The sequence below is a fragment of the Triturus cristatus genome, chromosome 10 (genome assembly GCF_964204655.1).
Source record: "Triturus cristatus chromosome 10, aTriCri1.1, whole genome shotgun sequence".
Lineage (NCBI taxonomy): Eukaryota > Metazoa > Chordata > Amphibia > Caudata > Salamandridae > Triturus > Triturus cristatus.
Genome location: NC_140593.1, coordinates 139914577 through 139940755, shown reverse-complemented (window position 1 = coordinate 139940755; position 26179 = coordinate 139914577). Strand labels below are relative to the sequence as shown.

Here is a 26179-nt window from a genome sequence, read left to right as displayed (position 1 = left end):
GGCAAGAGGAAATAATATAGCATATAAATTCAACGGACAAATAGAGGGGTAAAGCACAAACCAACATGTAGACATAGTCAAAAGCAAAGGACCCCCTCCTGAGGGTAGCTGCCGTCAAACAAGAGCATACATCCATAGGGCTTTCAGTTCTTTTTGAATGAAGCCGTAGAGGGAATCAGTCTGATGTGCGGAGGCAAGGAGTTCCAGATTCTCGATGAAATACCTGAGAACGCCCGGTAAGTTTTCTTTTTCTGGAATTTGAGGTTTCAGCAGCAGAGTGCTGAAACTCCTAGAAGATCAGCTCCCACCAGAGAGCGCCAGTTTTTTGGGCTAGGTACTGAGGGGTGTCAAAGTGAAGGGCCTTGTGAGTCATGCACACAATCTTGAGATGAACCCTAGCTTCCAAAGGCAGCCAGATCAAGGATTTCAGCACCGGCGAGATGTGGCTATTTCTTCTGGAACCTGTGATGAGCCTTGCTTTTGAGTTCAGGGAAGCCGTGAGTGGAGCCAACTTGTATCTGGGTAGCCCACAGAGTGTTGCGCAGCCCTGGATATTACTAGCGCTTGAACCACAGACTTGAAGTCGTCTGGGGGGGGGGGGGGGGGGGGGTAAGGGTTTTATCTTTCTTAGAATACTCAAGTGGAAGTTGGCACCTTTAGTGGCTGAGATAATTTGTCCCTGCATGCTCAATGTCAAGTATAATTCCCAGAGACCAAGCAGAGTCAATGATGTGTGGGGTACAGTTAAGAGCTGTTAGGTGGTTCAAGTACTCAGCGATGATGGCAGTCTTAGTTGGTGCTATCAGGAGGAATTCCGTTTTGGAGGAGTTGAGCTCGAGATGTTGGGAAGTCAGCCAGTTTTGAGTTTTGAGAAGGGTTAAGTTGAGTGATCTGATGTCGTCTTGGGAAGAGATTTTCAGGTAATGTTCGGTGTCATCAGCATACATGTCATAGTGAATGTTGGATGAATTGAGTAAATCCATGAACAAGTTTAAGAGCATGGGAGAGAGTGCAGATCCACGAGGGACCCCAAGAGTGGATGGCAGGGAGTTAGAAAGGTAATGATTGACTTTAAATATTTGTGTTCTGTTGATGAGAAAGGAGGCAAGCGAGTTTAATACAGGGTCAGAGAGACCCATCCTACATTCCAGTAAGTCCAGGAGGTTAGAATGCTTGACGTTATCAAACGCCGAGGATAAGCCAAGGAGGATTAGAAGGCAAGCTTCATTTCGATCCAGCATTTTTAGGGCGTCATCGACTATGTAATAGCAGTTTCAGTACTGTGGCCCTGGCAAAAAGCCGATTGGAATTTATCTAAAAGCTGTCATTGATCAATGTGGTTACAAAGTTGGACAAGAACATATTTCTCAAGGAGCTTTGCAAGAGTTGGAATGCTAGTGATAAGACGAAAGATATAAAGGTCCTCTTGGTCCGCCGTGGGTTTTTTTTTCAGTATGGGCGAAACCTGCCCTGCCCTTCAGTCAGTCAGGAATCACGCCTTGACAAAGGGAGTCAATTTACTATTTTGGTACAGAGGGAGACTAAGGACCCTTTCATCTCATTGAAGAAACTAGCAGGCAGAGAGTCACTGAGGTGGTTAGAGGGCGTCAGAGTAGAAAGCAAGTTGAGAATAGATTGGCTCCAGCAGGCGTTATTTTTGGATGAGAGACCTATATCAGGTAGAGGGGGAATAAGTTGCTTCCAGCAGGAGATACTTTTGGGTGGAGGAACAATAGCAGGCAGAGGATGAGGTGGAGGCACGGAAGTCAGATTAGTTGGGCATAGGAAATTTGGCCGTTTGCCTTGTAGAGCTCGTAGCTCATTTTCAATCTTAATAGACTTTCCAAGGAAGAAAGAGGCAAACACTTCACATGTTGGCAGCTTAGGCACCTGAGATGGCGGAAGGGTGGGAAGATAGTTGGATTGGAGTTTGAGCAGTTCAAAAGGTTTTTTGGGTCTGTTTCTGGCATTATCAAGTGAATGTAAAATAGTTATTGCCCAATGTAAATTTCAAAGTCGGCAGAGTTCCCAGGCCATGAGTGCCGCCAATTACAGGAGAAAGGCATTTTTAGTAAATGGATCCTCTATTGTACTGTGACCGCGATTTTAAAAAAATGCATCCTGTGGCAAAAATCGGCTTGATTTAGGCGCACATATGGGAATCGAGATTGGTTCCATACGATATTTACCTCCACTAGATTAAGTACATTTTGGCAGAAATCAGTACAAAATTAAATCTCCTGATGCTCATGGGTCCCTAAGAGAGTGGGGTTCCTAAAAAGATTTTTTTTTAAATATGGCAAGCCTGGGAAAAATGAGAATTTCAAGATCTTTCAAGAGGCTGCTTTTCATTTATTAATATTTATACAGCGCACTATCACCTTGCAGGCATCCTGGCGCTAAACATCATAAAGGACTATTAATGTGGCCAGAATCACCAGAGCAGACAGCATTATTTAGAGGCTGGGAAATAGCCAGGTCTTTAATCTCCTCCTAAACAGGAGGAGGTCACTCACCATTCTTAACTCCAGCAGGAGCGTGTTCCAAAGTCTGGCAGCTCTCACACTGAAGGCAATACCTCCAGATCTAGCTTTCTTAAATCTAGGAACTATCACCAGTCTAGCAGCTGCAGAGCGCAAAGATCTCCCTGGAGTATACCAAACAAATTTTCTTTGCAAGGCGACAGGACCAATCTCGTGCAAGGCCCTGAACACCAAGCAAAGAGATTTGAACTGGATTCTCTGTCTAATAGGGAGCCAGTGCAACTCCGACAAAGCCCGGGAAGATGATGCATAACTCGGCCAACCAAGTACTAGCTTGGCCGCAGTAGACTGGATGCGCTGCAATCTATCTAATAGATAGTTCGAAGAACCCAGTAGCAACGCATTACAGTAGTCAAATCTACTCAATATAGGGCCCTGTACCACTAAAACTGGTGCCTGAGAAGGCATTAGCGGAAGAATATTTCGCAAGGTTCGTATCATAGCGAAACAGCTTCCTACTAATTGGTTATTTAAATGTCAATGCTATAAATTGATCGATATGTTTCTATACAATAAATTGTACTTCATATTTTTTTTGTCTGCTAAATCTTATTTTAAAAAAAAATGATTTTAATTTCCCCTGTGAGGAATTCAAGCAGAAATGTTTCAAAGGGGCAGACAGAATGTGGTCCATCCTTCCAAATTCATGTACACAAGCCAATAATAAAAGTTCAGGCTAGCTTTGAAACTCCATATCTCATTCTCTTCAATATTAGGCCCCGACTGACAAGGCAGCTGCTTGCAAAACCTACTGTTACAAATATATATACCAATATATAAAGTATACTTTGGCTCTACACGGAAAAGTATTTCTCTCTCCCTTGATTTACTGGCTTCCTATGGAATGCTTATAATGCATAAGGAACTATTTTAAACCTAGAAAAGTACCCCGAATCATCACACGTTACATTCTTTATTTTATAGATATATTGTACACAGAAATCAATTGTTTATGTTTCATTTTTTCACTGCTGCAGGTTCATTTAATGCTTCAGTCTCGACTCAAAATGCAAACCAGGTTTATTTTCTGCCAATACTTAATGTTATTGTTTTAGATTTGTTCTTTTACTTAAGCTTGGTTTGGAAATTTAAAATTACCTCATTATTTAAATGTAGTGTTGGTTTATTGATAAATTGCACACCTCACATTTTTTCTTTGTGGATTACTCGGAGGTTCAGGATAAGCTACATAAAGTGGGCCACGGTTACCCTTCTTTAACCTTCTGTTGGCAGCTGTAAAACTCATCACAGCTCATCTCTAGATTGTGATCTTGTCTGTTCAGTAGCCTTACAGTGAAATCATGTACAAGTGTAATTTAGGTTAACCCAACACTTATTACACAACCCAATAAATACAATTTCCTGTACAATAGGATATTCAAACAATTAAAGTAGCATTCTGAATGGAAACACAACATTCAGCTGCATTTTTTTTTTTAGACGTGTGTGACCGGATTCTGAACCTCTAATGAAGCCAGAAACACTGAGGTAGCCAGGTACGATATACGATTTCCAACTAAGATAATTAAAAGAGGCCAAGATAATGAACAGTTTCAAGAGGCAGAAAAGCACACACACAGCCAACACCCAAGCTTTTCCCTACCCTGTTCGATGAGTTGTCATACTCACACCACAGCTGTCCTTCGACCCCATCATACACACCCCAACAGGGTAGTGCCAGATACAAATTAGCTCTCCCCTGCCCTGGCTGACCCTCATCAATCAGCTTTCCCCCAGCTGTCACACACAGACCAGCTCTCCTCTGGCATGGCTGTCTGGCACAGTGGCTCTCTCCTGCCTGTCACACACATGGGTGAGGAATATTGTTTGTCGTCAAGGACAAGTTTTCATGTTTACTTTGTCCTGTGACAAGTAGGCCCAACCCCCAGCGGAACAAACCCTTTAGCTGCCAGATTACAGTACCACATTATGGATCAGGAAAGGGCATGGTACCATTTCTTTGAAGCATCATTTAGTAAAATGTGCTGATGTATGCCAGTATTTCCCCAAAAATATTTATAAGGGGAAGATCAGTGTAACCATTTTCAACAAAATTATAGAAAAGATGACAATAAACAAGCATTGGCAAAGCCAATAGGTTAAACATTAGTGGTCAGCCTTTTGGTTTTGTCAATACATGTCTTGTTTTGAGATGTTTGTGGTGCAAATGTATTGTTATGGGAGCTGCTAAGCCTGCATCATAACAGACATTGGCAAATGCTAAAATATTTTTGGTCTCAAAATCCACATATTGCCACAGTATTTCCTGGCACTTAACAAAACTACTTTGTGTGCCGATATGCACCTTGCAAAAGAGCAGAATGCTGACACTCACAGTGAAGGAGAAAGAGAGGGAGATTTTTTCTCTTTTAAAAGAAGGTCTTGGTTCATGCAAGACCTAAATAGGGGCCCAATACTTAAAGAAAGCCACAAAGTGCAGCCGTGGCTTATGTCCTAGCATCAGTGCACATTTACGGCTTTTGTGAATTCACAAGAATTTACAGGAGTAGGTCAGGAAATAGTCCTCCTAGAAAATATTTGTGAACTGCATTTTAGCATGATCAAATATGCATGTGTATGCGGAAAACGGGTCCAGACGCAACAACCTCCGCCTGGTGGGCTTTCCGGAGGGAGCGGAACGGGGTCGTACAGTGGAGTTCCTAGAGAGGTGGCTGAGGTCGTGGGTTCCCGAGGGATCCCTATTCCCTTGGTTCGCGATTGAGCGGGCCCACCGGTCCCTAGCTCCCAAGCCGATGCCGGGCGTTCCTGCCCGCCAGATCATAATGCGGGTTCTTAACTTCAAGGACCGAGACATCATCCTGTCCGAAGCAACAACGGCTCCTGTATGAAAACTCCGCCATTATGATCTTCCCGGATTACACCTGTGAGGTTCAGGGCCAACGTCGCTCATTTGGAGCGGTTAAGCAGACGTTGAGGGCACTTAACACCCAGTATCGACACCTCTTCCCAGCTCGCCTGCGGGTGGTATTTAAGAACAAGACACTGTTTTTCGACAGCCTGACGAAGGCATGGACCTGGGCAACGGAGGAGCGCCCTTTGCGGGCTGCGGGCTGTGCCCTGGGCGGGGGTGATGCGAGTGGCGGGCTCGGCCGCTCCGCTCCCTCCGCTCCTCAGCCTCCGCATAATCGTTCCCGTAGACGGCATGACCGGAGACAGACCCACTCGGCCTCAACCGACGGGTCTCGCACATCAGCCATCCCGGATCGAGGGGGGGGGGCAAGAGGAAGAACGTTGACCGGGAGGCGCTCTGGTTAATCTGGGTGACTGGATGGCGGTGTGGCTGCACCCCGGCCCTCAGCAATTGACCTTCCAGACACGGACCCCTCCTGTAGCCCGATGCGGTCTCTGCCAGCCGGGCCTTGCTCCGCAGCCGGAGAAGGGGCGCTGTCTCAGATATGTTCCTAACTTCCCGATGGTTGTTGTAAGCATGCATCCGCTCACTAGGAGGGGTCCTCCACGATTCCCTATTTCCAGGCGTTTTAGTTTGGTTGTTTGCTCTGTGCATTGGGCGTTGTTTATGGGGGGGGGGGGGGGGGGGGGTGTTGACAGATTCTTCCGTTCCTGAAGTGTAGGGTTTGGGAGAGTTTTTTTCCCTGTATGTTGTTCTGATGTTTGTAGGTTTATGTTTCAGCCACCACGGAATGACATGTTACCAGTGGGAGGGAGGGGTGTCCCACCGTACACTAGGATCGCACACACCTCTGCGGGATCCCAAACGCGTTTGTAAACCCAAAGCCATGCGCCCCGCGTTGTCTTAGAACCACCTACCATGACAGATAACGCTTCCCCCATGGCGTCTCTCCACGTGTTGTCGTGGAATGTTAATGGTCTGCTGGACCGGCACAAACGCACAGTGGTCTTACGGTACGCGCAGCGCCTCCACATTGATAGCCTGATGCTTCAAGAAACGCACGTCTTGGGTAACTGCTGCCCCTTCTTAGCTCGCTACAGCTATAATAGGGTATGGCATTCCAGCTTCTCCAGAGGCTCACGAGGGGTTGCCATCCTCTTACGACGTACACTGCCCTTTGTCCTCTCAGGTGATGCACGAACCTCAGGGCTCGTCGGTCACAGTATGCGGCTCGTTGGCCGGCTCTCCCCTCACTCTCATGTCGGTGAATAGCCCCCCCCCCTCCATGCTCGCGCCCACACTTGCGCACCCAGCAGCCCTGCTACACAACGTGCTCGCCGGCACCATGGTCATTGCAGGAGACCATTCTTGTTCCCCCCCCTCCCCCCAACTGTAGACTAGTGCTACCAAGGACCTCCAGAGGAGCTTGGCCGCATCCATGGATAGTTGTTTAATCTCATCCCGGATGAGGGCCAACTGTCGGGCCTGGGCGACCTCTCCAACGTGGATAGTAGTTGTTCCAGACGAAGCGCCTGCGCTTCCTTGGAGGAAATCAACTGCAGCTGTGACTGCCTCTGGAGCTTAAGCTGTGTTTTGCAAAACCCTGTATGGTCACCTTTCCTACCTCCCATAGGGTACCCGGAGAGGCTACCGAGCCCTCGTTGGTGGCTAAGTATCGTATAAGTTCCTTCCCCACCTCCCGCCTGAACTCTCTACCCTGGAGAAACCAAGTGTTCATCCTCCATGTTTGGCTGGCTGTGAGAGGGGGGGGGGCCCTGAGCTAAGGAGTACCGGGGAGTGATCGGAAATGCCTCTAGGGAGGATGTGGCAGGCAGACCCCTCTCTCCACTCTCCCCAGACTATCACACACAGATGAGCTCTCCCTCATTGAACACACAGACCAGTTCTTCCTTAGCCCGATTTTCAGACATAGAGCAGGTCTCACCTACCCTGTCTGTTGCAAACATACATTCTCTCGGTTATCACATACATAACAGATATAAACTAGAGGTGGGTGAGCCAACAAATTAACAGGGAGAGCCAAGACAGTGCTAAGCCAAGGGTCGGCTCCAGTGCCAGGAACCACTGCAGGAGCTGAGCCTTGAAAATATTTCCATATAAATCATGCAACACAGATCATTTTAGGGTGAGATCAGGTGTCTCCACACTTCAAAAAAGGTATTTCTTTAACACGAGGAAGTGTTTCACATTAGTACATCACATTATTTCAAAAGTATTTATTAAAAGTAGAAGTTTTTAAACATGAACCGAGAAAGATTGCTGCCCTCCACCATGATGACAACACAATTACTGGACTAAGAGGCACTCTTTGTAGATGGAGCAACATTGTAGCTTAATGGACAGGAGAGATTTTTGCATATCACACTCTCTGAACTCATGTATTCTTAACAGTGGCGTCACGTAACATGAGGCCCTGTGCAGAATGTGATGAGGGGGGCATCAGTCCTCTATATCTCACAGATATACATTGGTCTTGGGCTGAATGGGGAGCCATTTTAAAGGTTGAAGACTATTTGCACCACAGGGAGTGCAGCGGCCTGCGTTACAGCTGATTTTAAGGTGCTCTTATATGCGAAAATGAACAAAAACGAGGCTTAATGATATAAAGTATTAGTCTACGATCACACAATTTGTTCAAGCAGGGAAGTCAGGATGGATCAGGGCTTTAAGTGGGCGGGTTCTCACCAGGTCTGAGCACCGGCAGTTTTTTTTAAGGGGGCCTCGAAACAGGTCTCTATCGGGCTCTGTTTTGTGCCCTGGCACAGTCAGTCCATTTGCGCTGCTCACTTCTAACTAGTGGAGAAGTTACGGCATGATGTCTGCCAGGTGGCCGTTGTAGAGGAAGGGAAATCCTTTAAAGAAAATCATTTTCTCTCTGGATTTCCCTTCTCTTTTTGAAACTCAGGAGCAACAACATTATCGTGGGCAGGGCTGTAAGTGGAAGCTTTTTCAATATTATATACAGGCCATAGTTGCTGCTTATTTATCTTCTGCAACTAACAACCATTAACAAAGCCAGTAGTCCTGACTGGTTGTAGGTATGACGTTACTTGTATCAGATCTGGATGCTATGACAGAAACAGCAAACTACAAGTCGGGCAGCACGCTATGCTAAACACAGATTTTTAGTTACATGTTTTAAGTCACACCCTTAATTACATTGGCCACTCCCCTTTATGAGCCCCCCACCCAGTTTTTTCATCCCACTTAAAGCCCTGGAGTGGATACTAACTTATCCAGTTCCATACGGAGCAATTCGGCTACTATATGTGTATCTCTTTCTGACATCAACGGTTAATGCTTTGTCATTAATACTTGTAGGATGAAATCAGAACGTGGGGGGCAGGTAGACTCCACATTTTATTTTTGGCAACTTTACATAGTGCGAACTTGGCCATAGGACATAATAGAGCTTCACAACAAACAGACTACATACCCGGGTTTTCTTTTTTTTTGGTAGGGGGGCTGGAGGCTGAGGAGGCCTCAGGTAGATCTGCTATCATTCAAGTAATGCTTCAGTCTAGGTCAAGATTTGTACCTGGCTCCCCACATTTTATGGTGGGCACCTGTAGCCGATAGGCCACATCACCTACTGTAAAAGGTAAGCTCGTTTTGGGCTCGAAGTTTCAAGAGAACCTCGAGCTGAGACAGGGCCATGCATCAGGCTCGAGCTTTCAGGAGCTCTAATCTTGTCTGACAGGAACACACTGACCAGTTCTCCCCTACCTGAAACACACAGACAACTTCTCTGCGCACTAACAGAGACCGTTTTTTTTTTTAACCTTAAGGTCACACATAGGTTCTCCGCTACAGCGTCTGTCACAGACACACCACCTCTCCACAGCCCTCTCACACACAGACCAGCACAACTCATGCTGAAACAAAGAGCAAGTCTCCTCTGTCCAGTACACACATACATCAGCTACCGGGCTGACAAAGAAACTCTCCACCGCTGGTCACACTGAAAGGTGCTGTGTCAACCTTAGTGTCACTCACACACACACAAGTTCATCATAACATGTTTGGGGCAGACACACTACCACTCCACTGCCCTACTTATCACACACAGACCAACTCTTCCCAGGCTGTCACACACAGATCAGCTCTGCTCCGGCTGACTCACAGACCAGTTCGCTCACATCCACGGTTTCACACTGAGGCGTTCTCTCCTAGTCTGTCTGCGGCAGGCACACCAGTTCTCCGTTGCCTTAGCTATCAAACAGGCCTGCTTTTCGCAGATGTCACACACAAAGCAGTTCTCTATATTGCCTGTCGCAGAAAGCCCAGGTCCTCGCTTCCCTTGCGGTCGCACACAGCCCTCCGCTGGTTTACAAAACCAACTCTCCCCCCAGCTGTGGCACGCTGAGCAGCGTACCCTCAAGTACCCAGAGCCTCACAGTGATGCCCCCCCCCCCCCCGACTGTCCGCCTCCACCCATGAGCCATACTCACGAGGAAGCTTCTGGTTCCCGGGGTCTGCGTGCTCCTGTCAAGCGTCAACTGACGACTAAACCCCTACCAGCGACCACAGGCTCCGCCCCTTACCAGCAGAGCCAAACCAGGTCGAACGCGCAGGCGCAAGGCGGCCGGTATTGTGACGTCACAATCCCTCTTCCAGCTGTCCCCTCCCCTAGAATTGACGTACATTTCCTCAGACTCATAGGAACGCCTCAATCGGCGTCCTTAGCAACGACACCACATCACATGACAAGCACGTCACGTCAACAATTTCTCAGCGCTTTGGTGCTTATCGCTGGCCTTCAGAGGCGCAACTAGAGCCAAATTTCGGGGGGGGCTGAGCAAAAATTTCGGGGGGGGCTGAACTTTATGCAATTGGCAGAGTGGAGCTGCAGGGGCTCTTAGAAGGGGTGAAACAACAGCAAGGCCTCATTAACATGCAAATGGTCGTTTAAAAACCTGTGAAGTGCTCGGTTGCGGCTGCTTTTTTGCCCGGGAAGGTGTCTCATCCCGGGCTGCCGCACACGACGGGGGGGGCTGAAGCCCTTTGAGTCCAATGGGTGTTGCGCGCCTGCTGGCCTTCGCGGTCAGAAATCTGTGTTTTGTTAAACGTCTGGTGGTGGTGAATGTTCAATTTAAGATCTATGTCATTTCTTGGGCAGTGTCAAATCCTTAAAGAGGTAAGCAGTTCAAAGCTCTCATGCAGGAGCTGGTAAGAATTTCCTCCAGCTCACATTGCCGCTCACCACCTGTCCACCGGGTGGGTAGATGATGACAGCGTGTTACACGGCGGCACTGTGTGATTTGGCAGTTCCGGGAGTGATTGCCATAAACGACCTGATAGCGTTACAACAAACAAATGATGGACGGAATGCTGACAATGCAGACATTCTCCCCCAGTCAAGAGATCTGGGTTAAATCCATCGTTCTTTTGCCCACCACGCCACCCCAGTTCAGACATGGCCATATGCAAATCAGTCTTGACCCTGTGCCTCATGGGAACAGTCCAGCCCGAACTGCCAAGCCATGTCTTCCCTGGACCGGAATCAAGCATCCTAGGACCGGTTTCTGGCTATCAGCCGTCATCAGCCAGGATAGCTTGACTCCAGTGGCGTAGTGAGCACGGGTCCCACGTCTGGGAATACCCATCCCACTTAGGGCGAAAAGCGTTACAACAAACAAATGATGGACGGAATGCTGACAATGCAGACATTCTCCCCCAGTCAAGAGATCTGGGTTAAATCCATCGTTCTTTTGCCCACCACGCCACCCCAGTGCAGATATGGCCATATGCAAATCAGTCTTGACCCTGTGCCTCATGGGAACAGTCCAGCCCGAACTGCCAAGCCATGTCTTCCCTGGGCCGGAATCAACCATCCTAGGACCGGTTTCTGGCTATCAGCCGTCATCAGCCAGGACAGCTTGACTCCAGTGGCGTAGTGAGTACGGGTCCCACGTCTGGGAATACCCATCCCACTTAGGGCGAAAAGCGTTACAACAAACAAATGATGGACGGAATGCAGACATTCTCCCCCAGTCAAGAGATCTGGGTTAAATCCATCGTTCTTTTGCCCACCACGCCACCCCAGTTCAGACATGGCCATATGCAAATCAGTCTTGACCCTGTGCCTCATGGGAACAGTCCAGCCCGAACTGCCAAGCCATGTCTTCCCTGGACCGGAATCAAGCATCCTAGGACCGGTTTCTGGCTATCAGCCGTCATCAGCCAGGATAGCTTGACTCCAGTGGCGTAGTGAGCACGGGTCCCACGTCTGGGAATACCCATCCCACTTAGGGCGAAAAGCGTTACAACAAACAAATGATGGACGGAATGCTGACAATGCAGACATTCTCCCCCAGTCAAGAGATCTGGGTTAAATCCATCGTTCTTTTGCCCACCACGCCACCCCAGTGCAGATATGGCCATATGCAAATCAGTCTTGACCCTGTGCCTCATGGGAACAGTCCAGCCCGAACTGCCAAGCCATGTCTTCCCTGGGCCGGAATCAACCATCCTAGGACCGGTTTCTGGCTATCAGCCGTCATCAGCCAGGACAGCTTGACTCCAGTGGCGTAGTGAGTACGGGTCCCACGTCTGGGAATACCCATCCCACTTAGGGCGAAAAGCGTTACAACAAACAAATGATGGACGGAATGCAGACATTCTCCCCCAGTCAAGAGATCTGGGTTAAATCCATCGTTCTTTTGCCCACCACGCCACCCCAGTTCAGACATGGCCATATGCAAATCAGTCTTGACCCTGTGCCTCATGGGAACAGTCCAGCCCGAACTGCCAAGCCATGTCTTCCCTGGACCGGAATCAAGCATCCTAGGACCGGTTTCTGGCTATCAGCCGTCATCAGCCAGGATAGCTTGACTCCAGTGGCGTAGTGAGCACGGGTCCCACGTCTGGGAATACCCATCCCACTTAGGGCGAAAAGCGTTACAACAAACAAATGATGGACGGAATGCTGACAATGCAGACATTCTCCCCCAGTCAAGAGATCTGGGTTAAATCCATCGTTCTTTTGCCCACCACGCCACCCCAGTGCAGATATGGCCATATGCAAATCAGTCTTGACCCTGTGCCTCATGGGAACAGTCCAGCCCGAACTGCCAAGCCATGTCTTCCCTGGGCCGGAATCAACCATCCTAGGACCGGTTTCTGGCTATCAGCCGTCATCAGCCAGGACAGCTTGACTCCAGTGGCGTAGTGAGTACGGGTCCCACGTCTGGGAATACCCATCCCACTTAGGGCGAAAAGCGTTACAACAAACAAATGATGGACGGAATGCAGACATTCTCCCCCAGTCAAGAGATCTGGGTTAAATCCATCGTTCTTTTGCCCACCACGCCACCCCAGTTCAGACATGGCCATATGCAAATCAGTCTTGACCCTGTGCCTCATGGGAACAGTCCAGCCCGAACTGCCAAGCCATGTCTTCCCTGGACCGGAATCAAGCATCCTAGGACCGGTTTCTGGCTATCAGCCGTGATCAGCCAGGATAGCTTGACTCCAGTGGCGTAGTGAGCACGGGTCCCACGTCTGGGAATACCCATCCCACTTAGGGCGAAAAGCGTTACAACAAACAAATGATGGACGGAATGCTGACAATGCAGACATTCTCCCCCAGTCAAGAGATCTGGGTTAAATCCATCGTTCTTTTGCCCACCACGCCACCCCAGTTCAGACATGGCCATATGCAAATCAGTCTTGACCCTGTGCCTCATGGGAACAGTCCAGCCCGAACTGCCAAGCCATGTCTTCCCTGGACCGGAATCAAGCATCCTAGGACCGGTTTCTGGCTATCAGCCGTCATCAGCCAGGATAGCTTGACTCCAGTGGCGTAGTGAGCACGGGTCCCACGTCTGGGAATACCCATCCCACTTAGGGCGAAAAGCGTTACAACAAACAAATGATGGACGGAATGCTGACAATGCAGACATTCTCCCCCAGTCAAGAGATCTGGGTTAAATCCATCGTTCTTTTGCCCACCACGCCACCCCAGTTCAGACATGGCCATATGCAAATCAGTCTTGACCCTGTGCCTCATGGGAACAGTCCAGCCCAAACTGCCAAGCCATGTCTTCCCTGGACCGGAATCAAGCATCCTAGGACCGGTTTCTGGCTATCAGCCGTCATCAGCCAGGATAGCTTGACTCCAGTGGCGTAGTGAGCACGGGTCCCACGTCTGGGAATACCCATCCCACTTAGGGCGAAAAGCGTTACAACAAACAAATGATGGACGGAATGCTGACAATGCAGACATTCTCCCCCAGTCAAGAGATCTGGGTTAAATCCATCGTTCTTTTGCCCACCACGCCACCCCAGTTCAGACATGGCCATATGCAAATCAGTCTTGACCCTGTGCCTCTGTGCCTCATGGGAACAGTCCAGCCCGAACTGCCAAGCCATGTCTTCCCTGGACCGGAATCAAGCATCCTAGGACCGGTTTCTGGCTATCAGCCGTCAATAGCCAGGATAGCTTGACTACAGTGGCGTAGTGAGCACGGGTCCCACGTCTGGGAATACCCATCCCACTTAGGGCGAAAAGCGTTACAACAAACAAATGATGGACGGAATGCTGACAATGCAGACATTCTCCCCCAGTCAAGAGATCTGGGTTAAATCCATCGTTCTTTTGCCCACCACGCCACCCCAGTTCAGACATGGCCATATGCAAATCAGTCTTGACCCTGTGCCTCATGGGAACAGTCCAGCCCGAACTGCCAAGCCATGTCTTCCCTGGACCGGAATCAAGCATCCTAGGACCGGTTTCTGGCTATCAGCCGTCATCAGCCAGGATAGCTTGACTCCAGTGGCGTAGTGAGCACGGGTCCCACGTCTGGGAATACCCATCCCACTTAGGGCGAAAAGCGTTACAACAAACAAATGATGGACGGAATGCTGACAATGCAGACATTCTCCCCCAGTCAAGAGACCTGGGTTAAATCCATCGTTCTTTTGCCCACCACGCCACCCCAGTTCAGACATGGCCATATGCAAATCAGTCTTGACCCTGTGCCTCATGGGAACAGTCCAGCCCGAACTGCCAAGCCATGTCTTCCCTGGACCGGAATCAAGCATCCTAGGACCGGTTTCTGGCTATCAGCCGTCATCAGCCAGGATAGCTTGACTCCAGTGGCGTAGTGAGCACAGGTCCCACGTCTGGGAATACCCATCCCACTTAGGGCGAAAAGCGTTACAACAAACAAATGATGGACGGAATGCTGACAATGCAGACATTCTCCCCCAGTCAAGAGATCTGGGTTAAATCCATCGTTCTTTTGCCCACCACGCATTCCGTACATCATTTGTCCTGCATTGTCAGCATTCCGTCCATCATTTGTTTGTTGTAAAGCTTTTCGCCCTAAGTGGGATGGGTATTCCCAGACGTGGGACCCGTGCTCACTACGCCACTGGAGTCAAGCTATCCTGGCTGATGACGGCTGATAGCCAGAAACCGGTCCTAGGATGCTTGATTCCGGTCCAGGGAAGACATGGCTTGGCAGTTCGGGCTGGACTGTTCCCATGAGGCACAGGGTCAAGACTGATTTGCATATGGCCATGTCTAAACTGGGGTGGCGTAGTGGGCAAAAGAACGATGGATTTAACCCAGATCTCTTGACTGGGGGAGAATGTCTGCATTGTCAGCATTCCGTCCATCATTTGTTTGTTGTAAAGCTTTTTGCCCTAAGTGGGATGGGTATTCCCAGACGTGGGACCCGTGCTCACTACGCCACTGGAGTCAAGCTATCCTGGCTGATGACGGCTGATAGCCAGAAACCGGTCCTAGGATGCTTGATTCCGGTCCAGGGAAGACATGGCTTGGCAGTTCGGGCTGGACTGTTCCCATGAGGCACAGGGTCAAGACTGATTTGCATATGGCCATGTCTAAACTGGGGTGGCGTAGTGGGCAAAAGAACGATGGATTTAACCCAGATCTCTTGACTGGGGGAGAATGTCTGCATTGTCAGCATTCTGTCCATCATTTGTTTGTTGTAAAGCTTTTCGCCCTAAGTGGGATGGGTATTCCCAGACGTGGGACCCGTGCTCACTACGCCACTGGAGTCAAGCTATCCTGGCTGATGACGGCTGATAGCCAGAAACCGGTCCTAGGATGCTTGATTCCGGTCCAGGGAAGACATGGCTTGGCAGTTCGGGCTGGACTGTTACCATGAGGCACAGGGTCAAGACTGATTTGCATATGGCCATGTCTAAACTGGGGTGGCGTAGTGGGCAAAAGAACGATGGATTTAACCCAGATCTCTTGACTGGGGGAGAATGTCTGCATTGTCAGCATTCCGTCCATCATTTGTTTGTTGTAAAGATAAACGACCTGATGACATGGGCTACAGAATAGAAACATACTAGCCTGGTGTGCTGCGTTCAAATGGCCCTCATCAGAAGTTTCATAGTACAGCCAGGGGCACCCTTCTGTCCCCCCTCCCCCAGAATGCATACCCAAATAACACACACACAGACTGTAGAGTTGGGTAAAATTTGCTGCAGGTTTATTACATATTACAATATGTAATGGGTGGGTTATCTTACGGGCGATCCAATGGCAGGCAACCAACTGGGCCGCCTGCCTGCCTGATGAGCCGGGCAGCGCGGGAGCGAACCCCGCCTTTGCTGCCATCCAGGTGATTCTTTTCTGGGATCACGTGCCATTGGTAACTTCTACTCACGCCCCCCCTCTCGGGGCGAGCGTCGCATAGTAAACCCCCCGGTTGTTCAGGCCCACAACCGCCCGCAGGACTAGTGGGGCGCCGACACGGCTTCCGGGACCCTCCCCTGAGGCTCCTCGGTTTTGGCTCAGGCACCCCCTATGGTGCCGCGCAGAGGTACCCTTGGTACCGGCCTGCTTCCAGATCGCCCTGTAAGTCCGCCACAGCCCTGGAGGCGGCACACCGTCGCCGCCAGGGCCCCCCACCACATCTAGCTCTACCTGCAACCTCTCATCTCTAACGCCTCGCTCAAGTCTAGGAGAAATAAATCCATGCCCACCTGGGACAGGTCCACCCCATCTATATCGGAATACCCCTTCACGCTCCCCCTGATCATCTCATGGCGTATAAAACCTAAGCCTCTTTGATCCGTGAACTTCCGCATTGCCCCATTAATATGTCTCCTAGAATGCTCTACTGCCTCCTCTGATTTGGCCCCCCGCCACGTTCTGCGTGGGATAATCTCTGACCAGATAACTTTGCACTGCCCTAAGCGCTTGCATATCTCCCCCAGGTCTCTTTTCATGGCTAGCAGCAACAGCCTCCTTCCTAGGGTGATCATTCCCCCCAAGGTGAATCACCAGAGTGTGGGGGAGAGTGGAGCCCTGCGAGACCAGCCTCTGCTCCAGCTTGTTCCGGAGCTCAAACCATCTCATGCCGTGGAAACCCATCCACTCAACATGTGTCTGTGGAAAGTGCCGCATCCAATTTTGGTGCAGCGCCCATCGGGCCGCCCTGGAGATAAATGAATGCCCGATCACCCACACCAGTCGCCCTAGTAAAACAAGAGACATGGTTCACACTCATGGTTATTTAATCAACAGTAGATTATCAACATAATAACAAAACCACTACAAATCACGGCACACCCAACAAAGGGGGGGGCCACTACTTCAGGGGCGAACATACCGTTTGTAACAGTCCGACTCCCACCGCCCCACTTTTTTCACCTTAGCGGGCGCTAAACCAGCTAGGTGGGCCGCAGTGGCTGCTCCAATCCTAAAAGAGTGGCTGGAGTATTTCTTTTCTGGCTGGTCCAGACTCGCCCTGGACAAGCTGGCCCTAATCATTCGCTCTATCTGGTATCTGGTCACTGGGGCCTGGCCCCTGTGTACAAGCAAGTAACCCGGGGCGGGGGGGCGGCACCCGAGGAGAGCCTTCACCCAGTGGACTGGGCAAACCTGGGGTCGCCAAGGGGCCAGAGAACCACGTCAATCCCCCGCCCCGCCTGATCGGTCTTTGACCTCCGGAGGCGGATGGTCAAGGAGTCGGTGACGGACACATCTGAGATGGCTAGAGCATCCCCCGAGCTGTCGTTCTTGGACCTGGCCACCAGCCCGCTGATGCGGAATGCGCCGAAAAATGCTAGGCAAAAGGCAGCAGAGAATAGTGTGGCCTCGTATGGTGAATAGGTGACCGCCTCAAGCACGCCCCTCAGTATGTCAAAGTCAATGGAGGCTCGGTTGTCCGGCACCCTGGGCTCGTCCCTTGCCCAACCCTGGTGTCGTGGCTCACCGCCGCTAAATGGCTACCAACCCAAGAGTGGCTTTTCCCCTGCTCCCTTGCCCATACCACAAATGCTCTGACTTTGATCTCCATTGTTGCCCCTGAAGTGCCCAGCGCCAGGGACACCGCCCTAAAGGTTGCCAAGTGTGTACCATAACGTTTCCTGGTACCTGGGGCCAGTGCTCTCTCCCCCATCGATTTCTGCTGCTGTCCCACTGCAGGATCCTCCAAAGGTGCTCCGGGAATGGGGTCATCTGAGCTCTCGCCCGTGGCCAGGCCTCCCTGAAGCGGAGCCACTGAAAACGAGAAAGAGCATCAGCTGCCACATTTTTTACACCTTCAATGTGCCTGGCCCTAAACTCAACATTGGCACGCAGGCAGACCCTAACCAATTCCCTCAACAGGCATAGTACCAACCGGCACCTGGCTGTCTGACCGTTGATGGCCTGGACGACCGCCATGTTGTCAGACCAGAATAGGACCTTTCTGTCCGACAACGTCTCGGGCCATAGGTGCAAAGCAACTACGATGGGGAAGAGCTCAAGTACCGTGATATTTTTTGTGATCTTGCGCCTGCGTCAAACGTTGGGCCATTCCTGAGCACACCAGTCCTCGCCAAGGATCGCCCCAAAGCCCTCCCTACCAGAGGCATCCGTAAATAAGCACAGCTCCTGACTGCCCACCCATGGTTGCCACCATATCACTGCTCCATTGAACCAGGAAAGGAAGTCGTCCCACACGGCAAGGTCCTGCTTTAAACCTGAACCTAGCTTGACCCATTGGTGCTTCTTTTTCACCCCCGCTGTGGCCCTTGCTAGTCTTCGAGCGAAAACCCTCCCCATGGGGATGACCCTGGGTGCAAAGTTCAGTTTTCCTAACAAGCATTGGATTTCACCTAGGGTAGCCTTGTCCCTACCGAGCAAACTGTGAATATCCTGACGCAGGGTCTGTACCTTATCCGCAGGGAGTCTGGACTCACCCATGACTGTGTCCAACTCGATGCCCAAGAATACCAAGACCTGCGCCGGACCCTCCATCTTGCCCGGAGCTAAAGGCACACCCAAGTGTTTTGACAAATCCTGGAAACACTGCAGTGCTCTTGCGCACTCCTGCGTGTCAGCTCCCCCGATGAACAGGAAATCGTCCAGGTAGTGGGTCACTCCCTCTACCCCGTACCTGTTCGTTAGGGCCCACTGGAGGAAGGAGCTGAACGCCTCAAAGTACACGCATGACACTGAGCAACCCAAGGGCATACATCTGTCATAGAACACTTTGTCCTCCCACTTGAAGGCCAAGAGGTGTTGGCTATCTGGGTGTACCGGCAGCAGTCTGAATGCCGACTCTATGTCTGACTTGGCCAACCACGCTCCCTTACCTGCCCTCCTGATCATGTCAACCGCTAGGTCTAGGGAGCAGTAGGACACCGAACACCTCCCCTCATCTAGCCAAAAGTTCACTGAGTCCCCCTCCGGGTACGACAAGTGCTGTATCAGCCGAAACGCCCCAGGTTCTTTCTTTGGCACCACCCCCAGGGGGGAGATTACAAAATGCGGCAGGGGAGGGTTGGCAAACGGGCCGGTCACCCTGCCCAGGGCAACCTCCTTCGCTATCTTGGACCGTACTATCTCCGGGTGGTCCCTTGCGGATTTGAGGTTCTCCGCATCCCTGCTCACGAGGGAGCCCTGGTATGGAATGCGGAAACCTTCTACAAAGCCCTCCGCAATGAGGGTACAGTCTTTGCTATTGTGGTACCCATGGAGGATAGGAAGGAGGTTGGCTATGCTGATGGGTGAAGAGCCTTTTTTCCGGTCGTGCGGGGCAGGGGCCAACACACTGGTAGTTGCGTCCGCAATGGGATACCGGGGGGAGACAGGGGGTCTGAGGGGTGGGGGGGCCTGGGCCTGCCGCGGCTTACTTGTCCGGTCTGGCAGTGGGTTGGCCCGGGCTGTCACGCTTGGAGCATGAGGTCGCAGCATGGGTAGCCCCACACTTGCTGCAATTATGGGCGAACCGGCACGCCTTGCTGCATGAACATGACCCTGCGTTGAACAGCCTGCCGGTGACGTTGGACTGTGCTCTAAAACCCGGCTTGCGCCTCCCCCCCCCCCCCCCCGGCCACCTCGAAAGGGTTTCCTAGCCTGTGCCCTCCCTTCCTGCCTAGTCTCTTTGTTCTTCTCACTGTTGGGAGTGCCTGGTTTGGTTGTAGCTTCTACCGCGTGCTTACCCATATGCATGACCCATAACCTGACCTCCAGCTGATCCCACTCTAGTTCCGGACAAATAGCCCTCTTCTTTCTAAAGTCGCAATCGTATCGGTACCATTCCATGCCCCCGCCCTTGGCGGCCTCCTCCGTGATGACACTCGCATACTGAAATAGCTCTGGCCCTTCCTCTGGGAATTTCTCCATTATAACCGCTGCCATTATGGCGAATGCCTGGCCCCAAGTGACAATGTTCTTCTCCGGCCAAGATTGGAAGCGCACCTTCCTCCTTGGTGCCCATCCTCCTAGTATCCACCCCTCAGCCCCGTGCATGAGCAGGGTGAAAATGTCGATAAACTCCCTACGCCATATACCCTCCTTGGCCACCAGGGGAACTTGCCAACCCATGGAGCAGCAGCCAGATACTAGAGGTGCAGTGGATACTAAAGGCTTAGGCACCACCGCCGGGGTAGGCGCCGCTGGGGGCCCCATCGGTGGGACCGCCTTGGGTAGGTTTAGTATGCTTGCTGCTAGGTCAGACGCTATATCTGTTGCGGGGGTGGTCGTCGGTGGGGGACCCCCGCCGCAGTGTGTAGACCTCCCACGGGCGGAGGGATGGCAGGTGCCGGTCCTCCCATCTCGGTCGTCCCGGCGGCGCTGGACAGACTGCCCCCCTCCCCCCAAACTTGTGTAAACGCCCCCGGCACCGTGGCACTGCCAGGTAGTGCAGGGGCGGCGGGCACTGCCCCCGTGGGCGGCCTGACCAGCATTAGGCCCGTTCTGACCTCCGCCATGAAGCTTCTCAAGGTGTCCGAGAGCTTACCGAGGTCTTCTGATGTTGCAAATGCAACCTGGTTAGGGCAGCTGGAAGGTGCCGGAGACGGTCCGGCGCACAAGGCCAGGGGGGCCTGGAGGGGGGTGCGGCCCTGGGGGGAGCAGCGGCTCTGCCCCTCGCCGGCGGTTGCTCCGCCGGAAAATCCTTGACTGTGGGGAGACGTATCCTCTTGGACCTAGAGGGGCCAGCTTCCTCGCTGTGCTCCCATTCCACAAGCGGGACCTCACTGGCAATCCCAGAGTCGGCGGGGTAGCTGGTTCTCAACAGTTCGGTGGCCCAAGCCAATCCCTTGGTCCTGGCCAAGTCTAGAAAAGCGTCAATATGAGCGTCCTCGGAGGTGCCTGTCTGGGTTTCCTCGGCTTGGGACCTCATTGTAAACAGCGGTGGGGATCCCTGACTATCCATCTTATTCGGGGCATGTGCTTCCCAACCTGGAAGGAGAGAAAAGACAACATTTAGCCCCATACTCCTCCCTTGGTGCTCTCGCCGCCTTGCTCCCTGGACCGGGAAAACAGCTCAGCCCCCCCCCCAACCGGCCCGTACTTACTCGATGAATACAGGGAGAAATGCAATGGACGTGCTGCCTGGCTGTCGTTCAATGGTCACTTTGATCTCCTTGTCCAACTCTAATCCGTCGAGCAGGGCTGCTGTAAAACAAACCATTGTGAGACACGGGACAATCACGAACAGGAGGGGGGTGCCTTCACCCCCCTTGCAAATGTCTAGTCGCGGCTTACAAAGCCCCTAGGCAACCGCCCTGGCACCATTAATAAACAACAACAGCATACAATGAACAGGGCAGTCCAAGCGCTGACTCCCGTACTCCGTTTACATTCCATATTCAGGCACGGGGGGAAATTAAGTGATTTGCCCCGAATCACAGGACACGACCTCGAGGCTCGAACCCTGGTTTCCTGCACCGAAGTGAGCAGCTGCGCATTGAGCACCAATTCACAATATCTATTCAGGCACGGGGAAATTAAGTGATTTGCCCATGATCACAGGGCGCAACCTCGAGGCTCGAAACCTGGTTTCCTGCACCAGAGTCGACGGCTGCACATAAGATACCGTGTCTATATTACATATGCAGGCGCGCGGAGATAAGTGACTTGCCCGGGATCACAGGACGCGACCTGGAGGCTCTAACCCAGGTTTCCTGCACTAAAGTCGGCGGCTGTACATGAGGACAGTATTTACATTACATATTCAGGCACGGGGAGACTAAGCGATTTTCCCCAAATCGCAGGGCGTGACCTCGAGGCTCCCCCGAAGGGCGCCCGGTGCGCCCCAGCACTACGTGAAAACAGAGGCACGCGAGCGGCCCCCTCGGCCCCAGTCAGGAGGCTAGAGACCTCAGTCGAGCACCCGGTGATCACCTCAGCGCCTCCCACCATGACATTTGCGACTGCCGATGCCCCCTGCCCTCGCTGTGGACACCACAAGTAATCCGAGATGGCCGCCCCTTCTAAATCCACAAGGCGCTGCGTTTTCCATATAGTGCAAACTCGACCAAAGGTATTGGAGCGCTGTAAATGAGCACCGCATATACCTACTTATTCGGGCACGGGGAGATTAAGTGATTTGCCCTGAGTCACAGCGCCAACTCGACCCGAAGGTATTGGACCGCAGTACATGAGCACCGTATTTACCTACATAATCGGGCACGGGGAGATTGATTGATTTCCCAGAGTCACCGCGCGAACTCGAGGTATTGGAGCGCCGTACATGAGCACCGTATTTACATACATAAGCGGGCACGGGGAAATTAAGTGATCTGCCCAGCGTCACAGAGCGAACTCGCGATTAAATGAATTCCCAAAGTCACAGCGCGAACTCGACCCGAAGGTATTGGGGCGCAGTACATGAGCACCGTATTCACATACATAATCGGGCACGGGGAAATTAAGTGATCCGCCCAGCGTCACAGAGTGAACTCGAGATTAAGTGATTTGCCCCGAGTCACCGCGCGACTGGACCCGAAGGTATTGGAGCGCAATACATGAGCACCGTATTTACATACGTATTTGGGCACGGGGCGATTAAGTGATTTGTCCAGAGTCACAGCGCGGACTCGAGTTTAAGATCTTTGCCCCAAGTCACAGCGCGACTCGACCCGAAGGTATTGGAGCGCCGTACATGAGCACCATATTTACCTACATCGTCGGGCACGGGGAGATTAAGTGATTTGCCCAGAATCACAGCGCGACTCGACCCAAAGGTATTGTAGCGCCGTACATGAGTACCGTATCTATATACACATTTGGGCACGGGGAGACCAAGTGATTTGCCCAGAGTCACAGCGCAAACTCGAGATTCAGTGATTTGCCCATATTCAGAGCGCGACTCGATCTGAAAACATTGGAGCGCGGTACATGCGCACCATATTTACATACATCTTCGGGCACGGGGAGATTAAGTGATTTGCCCAGAGTCCCAGCGCGGCTCGACCCGAAGGTATAGGATCGCCGTCTATGAGTACCGTATCTATATACACATTCGGGCACGGGGAGACCAAGTGATTTGCCCAGAGTCTCCGCGCGAACTCGAGAATAAGGATTTGCCCAGAGTCAGAGCGCGACTCAACCCGAAGGTATTGGACCGCAGTCCAGAGCGAAATCGAGAGTAAGTGATTTGCCCAGAGTCACAGCGCGACTCAACCCGAGGTATTGGACCGCAGTACATGAGTACCGTATTTACATACATATTCAGGCACGGGAGAATGCAGCCCTCTCTGTTCGCCGCAAACTATGGCTCTTGCCCCTCCTCCGCCCGTGACAATCCATGCCACAGGGCCCCGTCGACCTGGTACTGCCCAGGGACAGGGCCGGAGTAGGGTGCAGCAAGACTCACCGTCCAATACGACGACACAACTGCGATTCAGCGTCCTAGATGCGGCGTCCCGGGTGAACAAAGAGGTCGCCAGGAGGGTGGGGGAAGGCTAAATAGCCTCCCCTTCCCCACAGGGGCCCGGAAGTGACACGCCTGTGCGTCACCTCAGGGCAAGCGAGAGGGGAGGGGGACACCGGCCGGCGTCCCCGCCCCCCCCCCCTTGGGGAGGGGGTGGGGAGGGGTGACCGGTGCCCCGATGGCACTAGGGCGCCGACCGCTTTAGTGGCCCCCTGCGGGGGCCGCGGTCGGCGGCAAATACATTTTGAACATCAGGACGGGCAACGTATTAGCTTATTTGATAACTTCATACGGAGTGATGCACCATATTTACCTAGATGTGGCACATGTTTGTATTTATTTGCTTGCAATCAGGGCCGGATTTAGCGCTGGTGGCGTTCCGTGCGACAATGTCTGTTGGCGCCCCCCCAATGACCACCTCTGCCATGGATTCCCTCACTAGCACCCTTTAACAGTGCCTCTCGAGTCTCCATAACCACTGTCTCTCAGATTCATTTAGTATTATAGCACCACTCATACCAGTGTAAGTGTAACAGCACTTTACACCACACACACATTGCACAAAGACAATCGTATGTGTGTAAATCAGTGTATAGGAAATGTTACATCAGACAGGACTACAAGGTGTAGTGTAAGAGTGACATGTCATCGATACTAGTAGGCAATATAGTTTGAGTCCTTATTCTGGAAAAGCACAAATTCGGAATTTAAAACATAACATTATTGTTAGGGGTTCTCTTTCATAATAAGAATTGTTTTCTACCTAATGAACCCTTTTCACAAGATTAGGATGATGGAAGACTGGGCAAGAAAACATATAGCTCTAACAAAAACCTTGCAGTTTGCATGCAGCTCTAGGATGACAGTTAATAGCTCAATGTTCTGTATTAGGATTTTGACTTATAAATGACAAGTAACAAAAGGAGCTCTCTTACAGGAGCAGTAAACCACTGACCTATTTACATTATATGCAATTCGTTATCTGTATGGTACACGTTCTTAGCAGCAGGCATTTTAACCCTCTGCACTACATAAGGATGATTCAAAACTTGCACTAGGGAAACCTCCGGTCTCTTTCCAGGAAGACTATTAATCACCCCAGTTATCTTGACATTTTAATTGATGTCTGAAAGTTTCTGGAGGCAGCCTGTGTGAGGTAGTGTTAGCACTCCTCACTGAGGTATAGGTTCCTATATCTCACCATACACACACATATAAACCTATCAGCCACCCCTATAGCAGGCCCTATCAATCCTGAGGGCAGGGTGCTTGGTTTACTATGTGAGGGGGTGCTTCTGCATGAGCAGGACCCCTCTGCAGCTGGCAGAGTCTATTCTCTGTAGCTGTTTGTGGATGCGGTTAAACCATATACTCTTAAGTGCATTATAACCTAGCGGTAAATGCTAACTTTGGAATGACTGCATCAAAACATGTCGTGTTTGGTATCAAACAACTTGGAATCACACCCCCACACCAGTAACTGGTGTGGGAGTATGATCCCACCCTTCTAGAAGGGATGACATGTACCTACTGTACTTAAACGACAGAAATCTGAAAGAGCCCTGGCATCACAAAATGGATGCCACCAGCACAGACACTGGGCTGCCCTTCTGCTGCTGACCGAAACTCGCAGTGGAGGAAGCCCAACAAAAGGCATCCTGTCACAGGGAGGTGTCACCACCTTCCAGACAGGATTTAGTGAATTGGGGATGGGTGGGTGCACTCTTAGAGTGCTTTGAAGTCCTGCACTGGGGGAGCAGTAGGCTCCTCTGTGCATATGCCAGCTCAAACCGGTTCAGGGGCTAACTGTCCCTGCTCTGGCGCGAAACTGGACAAAGGAAAGTGGGTGTAACCACCCCCTACCCTGACCCTCCTAGAGGAGTGGTCATAGAGCTAGTCCCTCCCCTATCTTCACTATAAGATAGCAAGCATTGCCATTGCAAAGCAGATGGATGACGCTCTACAAAGAAGAATCCTGGCCCTTCGACGTTCCACTACCTTTGGAAGACAGAAGAATCTCCCTTGGACTCAAGGAGTGACTCCCCTGCTTGGCAGGCACCAAAAACCTTAATCAACGGTTGCAAACTTTCCCGCTCCCGCCGGAGTTCAAAGTCCCTGCTGCCCCGGAAGTGGATTTCCTGACTTCTCGACGGCAATTGTGAGTCCCCAGCGAAGCTGTGGCGAGTGGACCCCACGAGTGACGAGGAACAGCAATACCCGGTGACCGTGCACTATTGTCGAGTGCAAACCCTAAACAACGTTCTAGAACTTGTACATTGGACCATTTGTGGCCCAAGCCTCCAGCAGATCTTGCACCAAAAATCAGCGGCCTACCCCGTCCCGAGTGACCGTGGGCTCCTGTGAAGCATTTCCTGAAGAGGCGTCTTCGCGATTACTTGCCCGTTGGCTAGTGGGTCCCCGAAGCCTTTCTCATCGACTCAAAGGGCTCTCCTGGTTGCTCCAGGCCTGCCCTCACTTACCCTTGCTTGGTGAGTCCATCAGACCTTGCTGGTCTGCACCATCGACTTTCTTCAGTCTCTACGAGACTTGCAGTTGCCAAGGCTTGTTGGCTCCAATCCGGTTGCCGATACCGTCATCAGCTGCAG

The 26179-nt window shown here is 51.4% G+C and overlaps 1 protein-coding gene across 4 annotated transcripts in view; it reads right to left on the bottom strand.

Annotated features, from left to right (window-relative positions):
* Positions 1-26179, bottom strand: part of ATP2C1 (ATPase secretory pathway Ca2+ transporting 1) — an 831636-nt gene that overhangs the window by 640735 nt on the left and 164722 nt on the right. Inside the window, exon 1 of one of the 4 annotated variants that reach the window (XM_085630650.1) lies at positions 9888-10031. The exons of 2 other annotated variants lie outside the window; for them this stretch is intronic. The gene's annotated coding sequence lies outside the window, so the exon portion shown is untranslated. Of the gene's footprint in view, positions 1-9887; positions 10032-26179 lie in introns of those variants that run through there. One more of the 4 variants, XM_085630653.1, reaches the window with a different exon arrangement.